Below are 16,628 nucleotides of genomic sequence, written 5' to 3' on the forward strand. Positions count from 1 at the left end.
CCACGTCGTCCTTCACCACAAAAATTGCAATTCATTCCTGTCATTCCTTCAAACCAAAATCAAAACCATCTACAGCACCTTGACCTCCAACCATCACCCTTAATGATAAATCATCTGTTCCGCCTCTCCTCAACTCTCAGCTTCTAACACATGTTCTACCAATGTCCCAATCTGATATGGTTAATCTCATAAATGAATCCAAACACTCCACTTGTGCACTTGATCCTATTCTCACATCACTTGTAAAAGATTGCCTCCCGTCCATCACTCCACTGATTACTGATATCATTAGCTTTTCCCTCACCTTTGGTTTTGTTCACCCCTCATTCAAAACTGCCTCAGTAACATCCATCCTCAAAAAAACCTGGACTTGACACTTGACACTGAAACCATTAGCAACTTCCAGTCCATCTCCGACCTCCCTTTTCTGTCAAAAATATTGGAGCGTGCAGTGGCAAGCCACGTAACAACTCATCTCAACATCAAAAACAGTCTAGATTGCGTTCCCACCTCAGCACTGAAACCGCCCTCATCAGAGTCACAAATGACCTCCTCCTCGCATCTGAATCAGGCCACCTAAATCTTTTCATTCTTCTGGATCTCACAGCAGCTTTTGACACTATACATCACTGCATCTGAAAACTTCCCTCAACATGCACTGCACTCTCCTGGATCAAATCATTCCTGACCGACAGACAGCAATTAATAGCCATCAATAAATGCTATGAAACCAAGGTTTGGTACTTGGACCTCTCCTCTTCACCCTGTATATACTCCCACTTGGACAAATAATACATCAACATGATATACAGATCAACATTTCAACCCTTGTCCATCACCAACTGCCTCACTGACATTGACATCTGGATGAACAATAACTTTTTCAAACTCAACTACTACAAAACAGATATCATAATTTTTGGACCAAAATATCTCACCGATTTTGTCAAAGAATTTAACATATCCTTAAACGCGTAACTCTGGACCCATCTACACACATCCGGAACCTTTGTCTCATCTTTTGAAGTTTGAAGTTTAAAGCAGCCATATGAAGAAATTTCATGTCAAGTCATCATTTAATGGCCCTGATATGTCAAATAGCATTAATAAATCATGTTCTTTTCGAATACCTCTATAACTGGTAACAGTAGTTCAGCCGGGATATGCTCATTTCAAAATTAGATTAACAGCCCCAAAATCTTGTTATTGTTTTCATTTTGATGTACCGCCCTCCACCGTTTTAACCAATTAGAAAGTTTGTGAATGTGTTACATCCAGGTTGCCAGTTACGCACCGCCATCTTCGTCTAGCTACTGCCACTGGTAAAATTACTAAACATGTCAGACCTTATTAAATCCAAAAGGCCTCGTTACGATTCTCAACTTATTCATGACAAAGCCAGGAACAAAACAAGTATTTGTATCGAGGATGCCTTTGATAGATGGAGACAATAGAAGGCGGAGAAGTTTATTTCATTTGATGCCAAACTTGCTAATTTCCTCCTTGATAGGTAAGTAAGGCATTTATGTTTTCTTATTACTTGTAATAAATGGAAATGGGAATTTTGTATGTAAACTATATTGTCCAATACAGTCTATGACCTTGTCTAACAAAGCAAGTATGTTAGTGCAACGAATGCTTAGCATGCTAGCCCGGTCAATGGGAGCATACGTATAGCCCAGATCAATGACACATCGACATATAGACTAACGGGGGAAATATATGCCCTTCAGCATGCATGTCGATGTGCAATCCAACTGACAGGGCAAAATATATTTCCGACAAATAAAACCTCTGTGGATATGGGTAGTGTCAGTGCCTATTTCCTTCTCAATATGCTGATACACTGAGGAAATGGATTCCAATGTTAGCATGACTGTCCTGGCAATGTGAAATGTATGGAGACAGCCAAATCACATGATAAAATAATTCCTCATTTGTGTTTGCATATTGTGGACAGAGGTGGGTAGAGTAGCCAGAAATTGTACTCAAGTAAGAGTACTGTTACGTTAGAGATTTATTACTCAAGTAAAAGTAAGGAGTAGTCACCCAAATATTTACTTGAGTAAAAGTAAAAAGTATGTTGTGAAAAAGCTACTCAAGTACTGAGTAACATATACACACGCACACACACACATACATATATATATATATATATATACACACACACACACACACATACATATATATATACACATATATATATATATACATATATATATATATATACACATATATATATATACATACATTGATATATACAGTATATAATTTATATTTATTTATTTTGCCGTTTGTTTACATGTTAAAGGTGTTTTAATGAATATACATGCATGTTTAACACATATAGATTCCTTTCTTTCATGAAAACAAGAATATAAGTTGGTGTATTACCTGTATCTGATGACTTGCATTGATTGTAATCAGACAGTAGTGATGATAATGATCGTCCACGTTTTCAAATGGAGGAGAAAAAAAGTTCCTCCTTTCTGTCTAATACCACATGAAAGTGGTTGGTTTTTGGCTTCTTATTTGTCCAGCTTCCATATTCGTTTTTATACACTTTACAAGAAATACATTGGCGGCAAACTCCGTAGCTTGCTAGCTTGTTTGCGCTGGCTTTCGGAGACTCTTATTTTGAAAGCGCAGGCGCGATGGAGCGGCACTTTTATTGTGAAGACAGGACGGGATGAACGGTTGAAATAAAAAAAGGTATTTTTTTCCTTCACACTTTTGATTGATTGATTGGAACTTTTATTAGTAGATTGCACAGTACAGTACATATTTCGTACGATTGACCACTAAATGGTAACACCCGAATACGTTTTTCAACTTGTTTAAGTCAGGTCATGTGACCGCCTGGCTCTGTTTGATTGGTCCAACGTCACCAGTGACTGCATCTGATTGGTGGAACGGAGTGAACGTCACCAGTGACTGTATTTGTTGAAACGCAGGCACTATGAAGGTCTGTCTGACAGACCAAAACAAACAAAGCGTGCATTAACAGATCGATAAAAATTAGTAGCGAGTAGCGAGCTGAATGTAGATAAAAGTAGCGGAGTAAAAGTAGCGTTTCTTCTCTATAAATATACTCAAGTAAAAGTAAAAGTACGTTGCATTAAAACTACTCTTAGAAGTACAATTTATCCCAAAAGTTACTCAAGTAGATGTAACGGAGTAAATGTAGCGCGTTACTACCCACCTCTGATTGTGGACTACATGTACCAAGTTATATGGCAATCTGAAATGTTTAAAACAGTAGCCTATACATGGTGTTTACGTGACGTCACACATCCGGGTTATCCCGGGTCATCCGCCATCTTGGGAGGCAAACAAAACACACCTGGCCTAGTTGACACGCTTCACGATTATTGACAATAGCTTCGAGCAAACACTGGTGAAAGGCGCATAATGGTTATTTCCTGTTGGGTGAATGGATGTACAAATCGACGGGATGGATCAGTGCAGCGAGGATTTTTCAGTATTCCTAAAATTAGACACAACGAAGGAGAACAGACAAGGAAAATCAGCGAGGAGAGACGACGCTTGTGGTTGGCAAGCATCAACAGGAAAGAGGAGCCATCTCAACATTCCAAAATATGTTCTGATCACTTTGTAACAGGTAGGATTACGTCTCAATCTGTTTATTAAACATTTTAGAACGATGTATTGTTTATTTTTTTGTCAATTTGCTATTCTCGAAGCCCTTTATGGGATGGACCACGAAAGCGAAAGCCCCCCCCCAGGATATATAGCGCCCATCTCAGCCCCTTATCCTAAGGAGTCCGACGTGTCCTCGCTAAACACATGGTTTTAATGTACGTTATATATACATACCCTGCCCACTACAAGCACTTTCTCGTTTGCAGTCATGCTTTTAACGTCGCTGACCCATCCGTTAATAAACTGGTTGTACGCCTCCAGAGACTTGAATGCCCTCAATTCCTCCATTGTATAGGCACTGGTGTAATTGACGAGGTAGTTCAAAATGTCTATGTACGTTATGGCCGGGAGGCATTTGTGGTCATACGTGAAACTTTGTTTCGGCACTTCGTACGGGTCAACGCCTATGCATTGTGTCTTCTGGTTGTATCTTTCCAACGTCTGGTTGTCCAAGCCTTCTTTATACTTCTTTTTTGCTGGTTTCTCGGCCATTATGCATACGTTTGTGAACGGGTTCGTATATATGAATTTGCTGATGTTGTACCGGTGCGCTTGCCTTTCAAAATGGCGGATCGCGCGGAGCATCATGGGAAATCAGTCGGGCGTGAAAACTATGTATAGGCATACCTTGGTCAAATGTATCCTCTTTCATTTTGGGCGTACATTAGGCTGCTAAACATGCTCTACTTATTTTCACCTGTATAACCATTGCTCGCGTTGGTTGTAGTTAGTTTTAGCCTGTTTTCTGATAGTACTGACAATAACCATATGATTGCCATTTGTTGTGATATTGTACGGAGGCAAGACGTACTTCCACCTGAAAATAACCAACTTTTTGTGTAAAATGTCTTGGTTAGAGATTTGTTACTAACAAAACGCTTGTATATTCAGCTCTTATGGTCCCAGCACCTCAACCCTTAGTAAGAGGGAGTGGAAGTTTGAAGTTCCTTGGAGTAACCCAGTCGATCGAGCTGGATTCGGCTGCATTTCTGGCAACCTCAGTCAGGGAAAGGGGATGGGACTACAGAATTTTGACCGCGATTGCAGTACCATTTCTGGCCAAATTCTTATATGTGGCTCCCATAAGTTTATTTTGAACATGTTTAAAGTTTCAATATGATACATCACATACTGTACAAATGTTCTTTTTTCCCCCCTTCCAACATGTCCGAAAAGGAGTAGACGCAAAGCTTATTTAATCCTACCCCTTTTACTTGTACCATAACTTTTCATTTGAAGCTTTAATCAAACACATCACTAAACCAGGCTACCTATACCTCAGGAATATTGCCCGTCTCCGACCCATCCTCCCCCTCTCTACTGCTGCAACACTTATTCATGCATTCATCACCTCCAGACGGGATTACTGCAACAGCATCCTTTAGGGTTCATCTTCCAAAGTCCTCCTTAAACTTCAACTCATCCCAAAAAATTTGAATCTTTCTCCTGTTCCATAAAGCCCTCCACAGCCTGGCCCCCTCCCAGCAGGCACAAGACATGCAAACAACCTTGAGAACTTGTTGAATTAGGTCCAGCAACTTGAAACCGTTGAAACAACATGCTTTTTGACGATGTTTAATCAATGTTGGGTTCAGATGTTGATTTGACCATTGAAATTCGGTCATTTCCCAACTTACAACGTGGATCCAACGTTGGACATCAATGTTGTCACAATTTACAAATACAATGATTTTGCAATGTTGTTTTAAAGTCAGTTTTAAAAGACACCCTCTGTGCCTTTCCCCACCTTTTCATTAGTTCATATCATAACCCCATAATGTTCAAAAGTCTGTTAAAAACCAACCTCTTTAAAACTGCTTTTTATACTGGACAAACCATCTCATAACATAATATTCTCTTTCATTGTGCTCATGTATGTTGATTGAATGGTTGTTTTAGTACTATACTGTAAGTGCTTTTATAATTATGATCATGTTTTCTTTTTATAATGTGTCTCTGCGAGTACTTTTTAAAAGTGCTATATAAATAAAATGAAATATTATTATTATCATTATTATATAATAACAGTTTATTTAACTAAGAATTGGACTCAAAATTAAATCCCATGTAAATCTTTAGGATTTGATAACATCTACTGGTTACAAATTAACTGACACATCATGTCTGACAGCTTGCTTTAGATTTATTCGGCGGGAGGAGAGATGGAAAAACTCAAGAAAACCTGTCAGCTAACAGGTTAGGTTCACTACGGTAACTGATTCCTTTCTGAAACAGAAAACTCTGAATTCCCCTCATTTCGAGGTTAACATAATCAATGTTTTCATTTAACCTGTTTTTAGGGATGTCCCATAGAACTATCCCAGCAGGCACAAGACATTGATACAACATCAAATATACATACTATACATGAAACAACCTTGCAAAATAATTGTATTTGTAAAAATTGAGACAACACGTGGCAGCACGGTGGGAGAGGGGTTTGTGCATCTGCCTCACAATACGAAGGTCCTGAGTAGTCTTGGGTTCAATCCCGGGCTCGGGATATTTCTGTGTGGAGTTTGCATGTTCTCCCCGTGACTGCGTGGGTTCCCTCCGGGTACTCCGGCTTCCTCCCACCTCCAAAAACATGCACCTGGGGATAGGCTGATTGGCAACACTAAATGGTCCCTAGTGTGTGAATGTGAGTGTGAATGTTGTCTGTCTATCTGTGTTGGCCCTGCGATGAGGTGGCGACTTGTCCAGGGTGTACCCCGCCTTCCGCCCGAATGTAGCCGAGATAGGCTCCAGCGCCCCCCGCGACCCCAAAGGGAATAAGCGGTAGAAAATGGATGGATGGATGGAGATAACACGTATGTCCAACGTTGAATCCACGTTGTTGGTTGGGAAATGACCAAAGTTCAATGGTCAAATCAATGTTACAACCCAACATTGAATAAACGTTGTCAAAAAGTGTTTTTTTTTAAACGTTGTATTTGTGTTGTAGAATATTGGTTGGTGAAATGACCAAAATTCAATGGTCAAATCAACGTCAGAACCCAACATTGATTAAACATCGTCAAATAGCATGTTGCTCAACGTCAGGACCTAATTCAACATGTTCTCAACATTGTTTTAATGTCTTGTGCAAGTCTTTAAAAACATGACTTGTCTCAGGTGGCCACATGGTGGCAGTGTTTACTTCCCCTTCTTGCCCTTCCTTTAGCAACCAAATGGCCTGTAATGCTTTGATTGGTTAAAAGGAAGCACACTTCACTAGAGATGACAAGGGAAACTTGTGAAAAATTTCTCTCCTTTTTTAACGACAAGGTTGCTACTATTCGGGCAAATCTTTCTCCTTCTCCATTTAGTTTCAATGTGGCCACTCGGTGCTCGGCTGTGTTTTGTCAGTTTGAGCCTGTGTCCATGCCTGAGCTTACAGGAATAGTCGACAAATTAAAACCCTCGTCCTGTCCCACAGACCCAGTCCCCCCTCGCTTTTTTAAAGAAGTTTGGGACTCTATTGACTTATCTGTTAGGGACATCATCAACAGCAGCTTGATTTCTGGCAGTGTGCCCTCTTTTTGTAAAGGAGCTGTTGTTGAGCCTTTGATCAAAAGAACAGGTCTTGATCCTACAAGTTTGTCAAATTATCGGCCCATTTCTAAATTACCTTTTGTGTCAAAAATTTTGGAGAAATGTGTTTTGGCGCAACTACAACATTTTTTAGATGAAAATAGCACTTTAGATCCATTTCAGTCTGGATACAAAGCTTTGCACAGTACTGAATCTGCACTTTTAAAGGTTTTTAATGATTTGCTTTTAATATCTGATTCTGGCAGCTCTGCCATTTTAGTGCTTTTAGATCTTACAGCTGCCTTTGACACAGTCGACCACACAATTCTTTTAGATCGCCTGAGAGACTGTGTGGGTGTCAGGGGGACTGCATTAGAGTGGTTTAGATCCTACCTGTCAGAAAGGTCTTTCTCTGTCAGGCTGGGGGACGCCACTTCTTCTTCTGCTCCGCTTTACTGTGGTGTCCCCCAGGGATCTATTCTAGGCCCCATCCTGTTTGCACTGTACCTTCTTCCTCTTGGAGAGATTTTTAAGAGGCATGGAGTGTTTTATCACTTTTATGCAGACGACTGCCAAATTTATATGCCTATTTCAAAAGGCCACGGCCCCCTGACACTCCTTCTCAACTGTCTATGCGACGTCAAGGCTTGGTTAGCCCAGAATTTTTTAATAATGAATGAGGGAAAAACGGAAATTTTAGTGTTTGGTCCGGCCCTCACTGACTTGGGACCATTGCAAAATTATGTGCGTCCCAAAGTCACCAGCCTTGGCGTCACTATAGACAGCGATTTTAAACTGGACAAACAAGTCAATGGCGTTTTAAAATCGTGTTTTTATCATCTTCGTCTTTTAGCAAAGGTAAAACCGTTTTTATCTTTTAACCTTTTTGAACAAGTCGTGCATGCTTTTATTTCAAGTCGCCTGGACTACTGCAATGCACTTTATGCTGGCATTAGCCAAAAAGCTCTCTCCCGGTTGCAGTTAGTCCAGAATGCGGCAGCACGACTTTTAACAGGGGCCAGGAGACGCCAGCATATAACCCCAATCCTTGAGAGTTTGCACTGGCTCCCTGTTCATTTTAGAATTGATTTTAAAACCTTGCTGTTTGTTTTTAAAGCTTTACATGGACTGGCACCTCAGTATATCTCGGACCTCATCCAAACTTACAATCCTGCGCGCGCTCTGAGGTCCGAGAGCCAGCTCCAGCTCGTGGTGTCCAAGACGAGACTTAAAACCAGGGGAGACAGGGCCTTCTCTGTGGTCGGCCCTAAGCTCTGGAACACTCTGCCCCTCCATGTTCGAACTGCTCCCACAGTGGAGTGTTTTAAGTCTCGTCTTAAGACCCACTTTTATTCTCTGGCTTTTAACACTACGTGAGTTGTGTGGTCCTCTGTTGTCCTCTGTGTTTTTAAAATTTTGCTTTTGCTTTCTATTTACTGTTTTAATTGGTTTTACCCTTTGAAATTGTTTTTAATCACATTTATTTTATATTGTTTTTAATTGTGTTTAATATTGTTGTGCAGCACTTTGGAAACATTTTGTTGTTTAAATGTGCTATATAAATAAAGTGGATTGGATTGGATTGGATTCAAATGCGACGCAAAGACTAGCTTGTGACAACAGGTGAACATAGGTAGGAAGTATGGACTACCTGTTTTAATTAATTTTAAATAATTCCTTGTCATTACAATATAGCAGTTGATCTGCCGTCTTCGTTTTCGTTTGTTGTCCTGTTGGTTGGCTTGTCAGGTGTCTGCCACGCCGTGCTTCGTGCCCAGTGTTGTCGTCTAGGTGCGGGCTTGTTGGCGGTTGTCGCTAGAGGGGGGCGCACATGGCCAGACCTGTGGGGAGGAGGGTGGGTGAAAGATCAGCTAGTTCTCGGTGGACAGTGGCTGTATCGCTGCCCCGCTGGCCTGTGTATGAATTTGTTTGTTTATATAAGTGTGTGTGTGTGTGTGTACATACAAATTCACATACATAAAATTATTCATACATATACACACACATACATATATTAATTCATTAATATACAATCATGTTTCATCAAACATATATTAAAGATGTTCCCCTAGAGTAGTGGTTCTCAAATGGGGGTACGCGTACCCCTGGGGGTACTTGAAGGTATGCCAAGGGGTACGTGAGATTTTTTTTCAAATATTCTAAAAATAGCAACAATTCAAAAATCCTTTATAAATATATTTATTGAATAATACTTCAACCAAATATGAATGTAAGTTCATAAACTGAACATAAAATCAAGTAGGCTATTCCATTCATTACCATAAACCCAGAGTTTCCCCCATGCCATGATGGTTTGACCCTACCTGGCGGTGCCACACGGCACCAACTGTCAATCAACTATCCATGTAGAAAACAATGGAGGCTTGGTTAAAGCGTAGCAGTAATGCAGCTGAGACATGAGGACATGTTCCATAAATATTGATGTTAAAGATTTCTTTTTTTGTGAAGAAATGTTTAGAATTAAGTTCATGAATCCAGATGGATCTCTATTACAATCCCCAAAGAGGGCACTTTAAGTTGATTACTTCTATGTGTAGAAATGTTTATTTATAATTGAATCACTTTATTTGTTTATTTATAATTGAATCACTTGTTTATTTTTCAACAAGTTTTTAGTTATTTTTATATCTTTTTTTCCAAATAGTTCAATGGGCCAGTATAGCTCGTTTGGTAGAGCGGATGTGCCAGCAACTTGAGGGTTGCAGGTTCGATCCCCGCTTCCGCCATCCTAGTCACTGCTGTTGTGTACTTGGGCAAGACACTTTACCCACCTGCTCCCAGTGCCACCCACACTGGTTTAAATGTAGCTTAGATATTGGGTTTCACTATGTAAAGCGCTTTGAGTCACTAGAGAAAAGCGCTATATAAATATAATTCACTTCACACTTCAAGAAAGACCACTACAAATGAGAAATATTTTGCACTGTTATACAATTTAATGAATCAGAAACTGATGACATAGTGCTGTATTTTACTTCTTTATCTCTTTTTTTCAACCAAAAATGCTTTGCTCTGATTAGGGGGTACTTGAATTAAAAAAATGTTCACAAGGAGTACATCACTGAAAAAAGGTTGAGAAACACTGCCCTAGAGCAGTAGTGTCAAACTCCTTTTCATTGAGGGCCACATCACAGTAATGGAGGCTTTCAGAGGGACGCTTTTTTTTAAATTAATTTACATTATGTCTGCGGGTAATAACCTGTGATTAATCATGATTAATCTAAATGCATATGCATCTGATTATACAATTTTTAATGTATAACTTGCTTTAAAATCATAAATAAAAGTGACAAGCAGATATTTAACTATTTGTTTGTATCTCACAAAAATAGTTTTGCAATACAGTATATTAAGTTAGTTAAAGTTAAAGTACCAATGATTGTCACACACACACTAGGTGTGGTGAAATTATTCTCTGCATTTGACCGATCACCCCCTGGGAGGTGAGGGGAGCAGTGGGCAGCAGCGGTGGCCGCGCCCGGGAACCATTTTTGGTGATTTTACCCCCAATTCCAACTCTTGATGCTGAGTGCCAAGCAGGGAGGTAATTGGTCCCATTTTAATAGTCTTTGGTATGACTCCGCCAGGGTTTGAACACACAATCTACCGATCTATGATAATATAATTGGCATGATCAAATAATATTAAAGTTTAAAATATGCATTTTTTTTCTGTCAAAATTGTAAGAACGAATGCATTTAGTAAAAAAATAAATAAAGTGATTTTATTGAAGCCCATTTTTTCCAGGCTTTCGCGGGCCACATAAAATGATGTAGCGGGCCAGAACTGGCCCCCGGGCCTTGAATTTGACACCTGTGCTATTGAGCAGTGCTTCTCAAATATTTTCTGTTACGCCCCCCCTAGGTAGAAATACATTTTGCGCCCCCCCTTTCTCCACTGTGACTATAAATAGTACAATTTGTCTATAAAATTGTTCTAACTATACCTCTGTATAACATTGTAAGTTTATTGACATTAAAGGAAACAACACACCGGTCTTTCCTCATCTCCCACCGTGGTTACAGTGAAGCCAATGCTACATACGCTTCATCATATTCTGTTATGGCAAAAAAAAGCATGTTCCTCGGATCATTTACTTCTCTAACTGCTTTTTGCTATCACTTTTCATATCATATTTGTACATATCGTATTTGCTGATGCTGGTCTGTTGTTGTTGTTGTTATTGTTGTCTCTCTGTCTTATCCCTCTCTGTCTTCCTTTTCTTCTCTTTTTATCCCATCCTGCTCCAGTCCGGCTTTGCCAAACATGAATATAAATCCCTTTAATAAAGTCAAATACAAATAAGGCAACAAGAGAAGTATCCCACACTTCTCTTTTGTTAAGTAAAACTGTAGAGCAAATATGGGCATCGACATCAGCAATATGATTTGCCTGAGTAGCTGGAGAGGACAAAAAAATAAAAAATAATAATTATTCATTTCAAAATAGAACACATCTATCTCTGCACACACTAAATTGAGCAAAACACTGGAAAAGTATTATCTCAAACAATAACACTTGTTTTTACTTCATAAGGTGCATACAGTCAAAGTACACAAGGGTTTAAAATACTGGCTATTGTTGACATTACAAAAACTGCAGAGACTTTTATGTTTCAGTTTTACAGGTATTTGCAAGCAAAACATACATTCCGGCTACTTAACTACTCTACAAACTGAGTTTACCTACTCAGTGGCCAAGTGGTTAGAGTGTCCGCCCTGAGATCGGTAGGTTGTGAGTTCAAACCCCGGCCAAATCATACAAAAGACTATAAAAATGGGACCCATTACCTCCCTGCTTGGCACTCAGCATCAAGGGTTGGAATTGGGGGTTGAATGACCTAAAATGATTCCCGGGCGCAGCCACCACTGCTGCTCACTGCTCCCCTCACCTCCCAGGGGGTGATCAAGGGTGATGGGTCAAATGCAGAGAATCATTTTGCCACACCTAGTGTGTGTGTGACAATCATTGGTACTTTAACTTTAACTTTACGAAGTGTGCATGTTGTCACGTTTCAAACAAAATCGGCACGTAACTACAATAATAATAATACTAATAAATTGTGGATTATAATCAAGCTTATCTAGAAGGTAGACTTTTACAAGATCACTTAGAAACTCCTCTCAGTCCCTTCAATATCCTTGTTATCGAGGTCATTTTAAAACCCAAATGAATATTAATGTAGGCTACGTGTTAAGAGATTAAATGATTTAATTTGACTTAGTATAATAATAATAATAATAATAATACTTACTATTATTATCATTATTATTACAGGTAAAAGCCAGTAAATTAGAATATTTTGAAAAACTTGATTTATTTCAGTAATTGCATTCAAAAGGTGTAACTTGTACATTATATTTATTCATTGCACACAGACTGATGCATTCAAATGTTTATTTCATTTAATTTTGATGATTTGAAGTGGCAACAAATGAAAATCCAAAATTCCGTGTGTCACAAAATTAGAATATTACTTAAGGTTAATACAAAAAAGGGATTTTTAGAAATGTTGGCCAACTGAAAAGTATGAAAATGAAAAATATGAGCATGTACAATACTCAATACTTGGTTGGAGCTCCTTTTGCCTCAATTACTGCGTTAATGCGGCGTGGCATGGAGTCGATGAGTTTCTGGCACTGCTCAGGTGTTATGAGAGCCCAGGTTGCTCTGATAGTGGCCTTCAACTCTTCTGCGTTTTTGGGTCTGGCATTCTGCATCTTCCTTTTCACAATACCCCACAGATTTTCTATGGGGCTAAGGTCAGGGGAGTTGGCGGGCCAATTTAGAACAGAAATACCTTGGTCCGTAAACCAGGCACGGGTAGATTTTGCGCTGTGTGCAGGCGCCAAGTCCTGTTGGAACTTGAAATCTCCATCTCCATAGAGCAGGTCAGCAGCAGGAAGCATGAAGTGCTCTAAAACTTGCTGGTAGACGGCTGCGTTGACCCTGGATCTCAGGAAACAGAGTGGACCGACACCAGCAGATGACATGGCACCCCAAACCATCACCCAACCATGCAAATTTTGCATTTCCTTTGGAAATCGAGGTCCCAGAGTCTGGAGGAAGACAGGAGAGGCACAGGATCCACGTTGCCTGAAGTCTAGTGTAAAGTTTCCACCATCAGTGATGGTTTGGGGTGCCATGTCATCTGCTGGTGTCGGTCCACTCTGTTTCCTGAGATCCAGGGTCAATGCAGCCGTCTACCAGCAAGTTTTAGAGCACTTCATGCTTCCTGCTGCTGACCTGCTCTATGGAGATGGAGATTTCAAGTTCCAACAGGACTTGGCGCCTGCACACAGCGCAAAATCTACCCGTGCCTGGTTTTCGGACCATGGTATTTCTGTTCTAAATTGGCCCGCCAACTCCCCTGACCTTAGCCCCATAGAAAATCTGTGGGGTATTGTGAAAAGGAAGATGCAGAATGCCAGATCCAAAAACGCAGAAGAGTTGAAGGCCACTATCAGAGCAACCTGGGCTCTCATAACACCTGAGCAGTGCCAGAAACTCATGGACTCCATGCCACGCCGCATTAACGCAGTAATTGAGGCAAAAGGAGCTCCAACCAAGTATTGAGTATTGTACATGCTCATATTTTTCATTTTCATACTTTTCAGTTGGCCAACATTTCTAAAAATCCCTTTTTTGTATTAGCCTTAAGTAATATTCTAATTTTGTGACACACGGAATTTTGGATTTTCATTTGTTGCCACTTCAAATCATCAAAATTAAATGAAATAAACATTTGAATGCATCAGTCTGTGTTCAATGAATAAATATAATGTACAAGTTACACCTTTTGAATGCAATTACTGAAATAAATCAAGTTTTTCAAAATATTCTAATTTACTGGCTTTTACCTGTATTGCAATCCACCATTTTTCCACTACATTTCTTGGTGGGAACTGTATGTCCACATGGAATGACCACAGTCAAAAACATTACAGGAAAGAAGCAAATCATTTTTTTTCTTTTACTGTTTACTACACGAGGTAGAAATACTGTTTACATTATGATACAACAGAAAATGTTTTACAATATTGCTTACTGTGAACAAAATGGTAACACACAACAACATTCTGAACAAAACAACAGCAAAAAACCCATCTACTATTACTGTATGGCCTTATTGACATGTCAAGTGGGAATAGAAACAATCCATGCAAAATGCAATACTGTACTTACTTGGTGGTTTGTTGAAAGATGCGTATAACGGAGGCAAATTGCGCTGCACTCTTTCACCAGCCTCTCTATGTGAAAGAGCATGGTTGATCACTTGGTCAATGATTGTGGCACCAACTTGATTACTGACCGCTGTTCTTGCAGCCCTTGGAATGTCACCACCACGCATTTTTACACCTCTACCTTAGACTTAGACTTAGAATTAGACAAACTTTAATGATGCACAAGGGAAATTGTTCAACACAGTAGCTCAGTTACAATGATGAAGAGTGTAAGGTAGAGATGCGCGGTTTGCGGACACAACCGCGGAGTCCGCGGATTATCCGCGGATCGGGCGGATGAAATTAAAAAAACTAAGATTTTATCCGCTCGCGGGTCGGGTCGGGCGGGTTAATTTTTTTTTTTTTGCGGGTGGCAGTTAAACCAATTCGGAAATATATATACATAGTTAAATGTTGTTACCCACATACGAAAAACGAGCAGGCACCTGCAGCATATGCCACAACAGAAGAAAAAAAAAGAAAAGAGATGGACACTTTTACGGAGCGGAGAAGGGACGCCTCGCCGGGGTCCTGGACCGAGGCCCCTTCCCCCGAGAGGGCCCCACCGGGAGCCGTAGCTGAAGCGATCCGCGAGAAGGGCCCGACGCACGTCCAGGGTCACTACCGCGCCCACCGCACCGACACCCCGCCTCGTCCGCTTTCGCCGCGGCCGGCGTCACGCGCAGCAGGTAAGCAGCTTACCTGCCCGCCACCCCCGTGGCCGGGGGCTCGTAACATGGGTCACTCCGCGCGTAGTGCGCTCATGAAAGGGGTGGGGATCACCCTGGTTGATATAGAGAGCAGGACGGTGGCCATGGAAGTTGGAACCCGCTAAGGAGTGTGTAACAACCCACCTGCCGAATCAACTAGCCCTGAAAATGGATGGCGCTGGAGCGTGGGCCCATATCTGGCCGTCGCCGGCAGCGAGACGCGCTTGGAGGTGCGCTCAGCGCGGCTCCCATATGATTGCGCACTGGTGTGCGTCTGGGTCGTGACAGCGTGGCACGCGAATGTCTGTGCATTGGATCAGTCTCCTTTCTTTAACAGGCAAAAGCTTTATAACCTCACCATACCTGCCAACTTTTAAATCAGAAAAACCTAGTAGCCAGGGTCCAAGGGCCGCAGGCCCCGGTAGGTCCAGGACAAAGTCCTGGTGGAGGGTTCAGGGCTTCGCCCCCCGACGCAAAATGACTATTAGCATTCAGACAGGTTAAAATGTTGCTAAAACCATCACTTTTCTATCAGTCACAGTGACTTTTCAAAACAAAAATATTACAGCAAAAATCATATGGGTTGATTGACATGTTTATTCTGTAAGCTAACTTCAATAGTTTGAAATTATTTTGACAGTTAATGCCAGTTATCCTGTCAACCTTTCACAAGACTTCAATTTGTTAATTGAAAGTATAAATAGTATAAACACTTTTTACAGTATGTCGTGCTGTGAAATACAGCCGACAGGATTGCGCATGCATGGTGCAGGAGAACAAAGGACTTCTTTCATTTAAGGTTTGTGATAAACCATCAAACTCATTCGTTAAAAGGACTCTATAGTAATATAAAGCGAATTTTTCTGGACATTATCATGCAAGAAAAGTTTATTTTTGGGATCGCGATCACCGCGTAATGATTTTTAAAGGTTGCATTACATTATTAACTGTCCCATGTGATCAGCCAGTGCGATTGGAAGTCCATGCTCAATTATTGCCTCCGTAAATAAAACTTCGGCATTTATCACATCCAAAGAATCTGTTTGGGCGACGAAAAACGTTGAAAGTTTTCCACTTGTATCGCTAGCAACGGCATTAGACTTGTGTTTTTTTGTCCCAACGTGGTCTTTTACATCGCTAATTCCTCCGTGTCCGATCGAAAAATCTTGTCTGCACAAGGTGCAATTCGCGTAGTTTTCACCCTTTTTTTAATTTTTTTTATTAATATTAGATATATAACAACGGGCGGATGGTGGGCGGGTGAAGTTCTGATCAAACGTTACATCGGGTGGATGGCGGATGGTTGACGACTTTCTGACGCGGTTGCGGATGAAATAATTGCCTATCCGCGCATCTCTAGTGTAAGGATGGAAAGGACAATGCAGGTATAAATAGACTAATATAGCGATAAAAGATCTAACATATATATATATACGAATATATACATAATATGTGTACAGAATAATATATATACAGATATATTATATTATGTCTATAA

This window comes from Nerophis lumbriciformis, linkage group LG34 (genome assembly GCF_033978685.3).
Source record: "Nerophis lumbriciformis linkage group LG34, RoL_Nlum_v2.1, whole genome shotgun sequence".
In the NCBI taxonomy this organism is placed as follows: Eukaryota; Metazoa; Chordata; class Actinopteri; order Syngnathiformes; family Syngnathidae; genus Nerophis; species Nerophis lumbriciformis.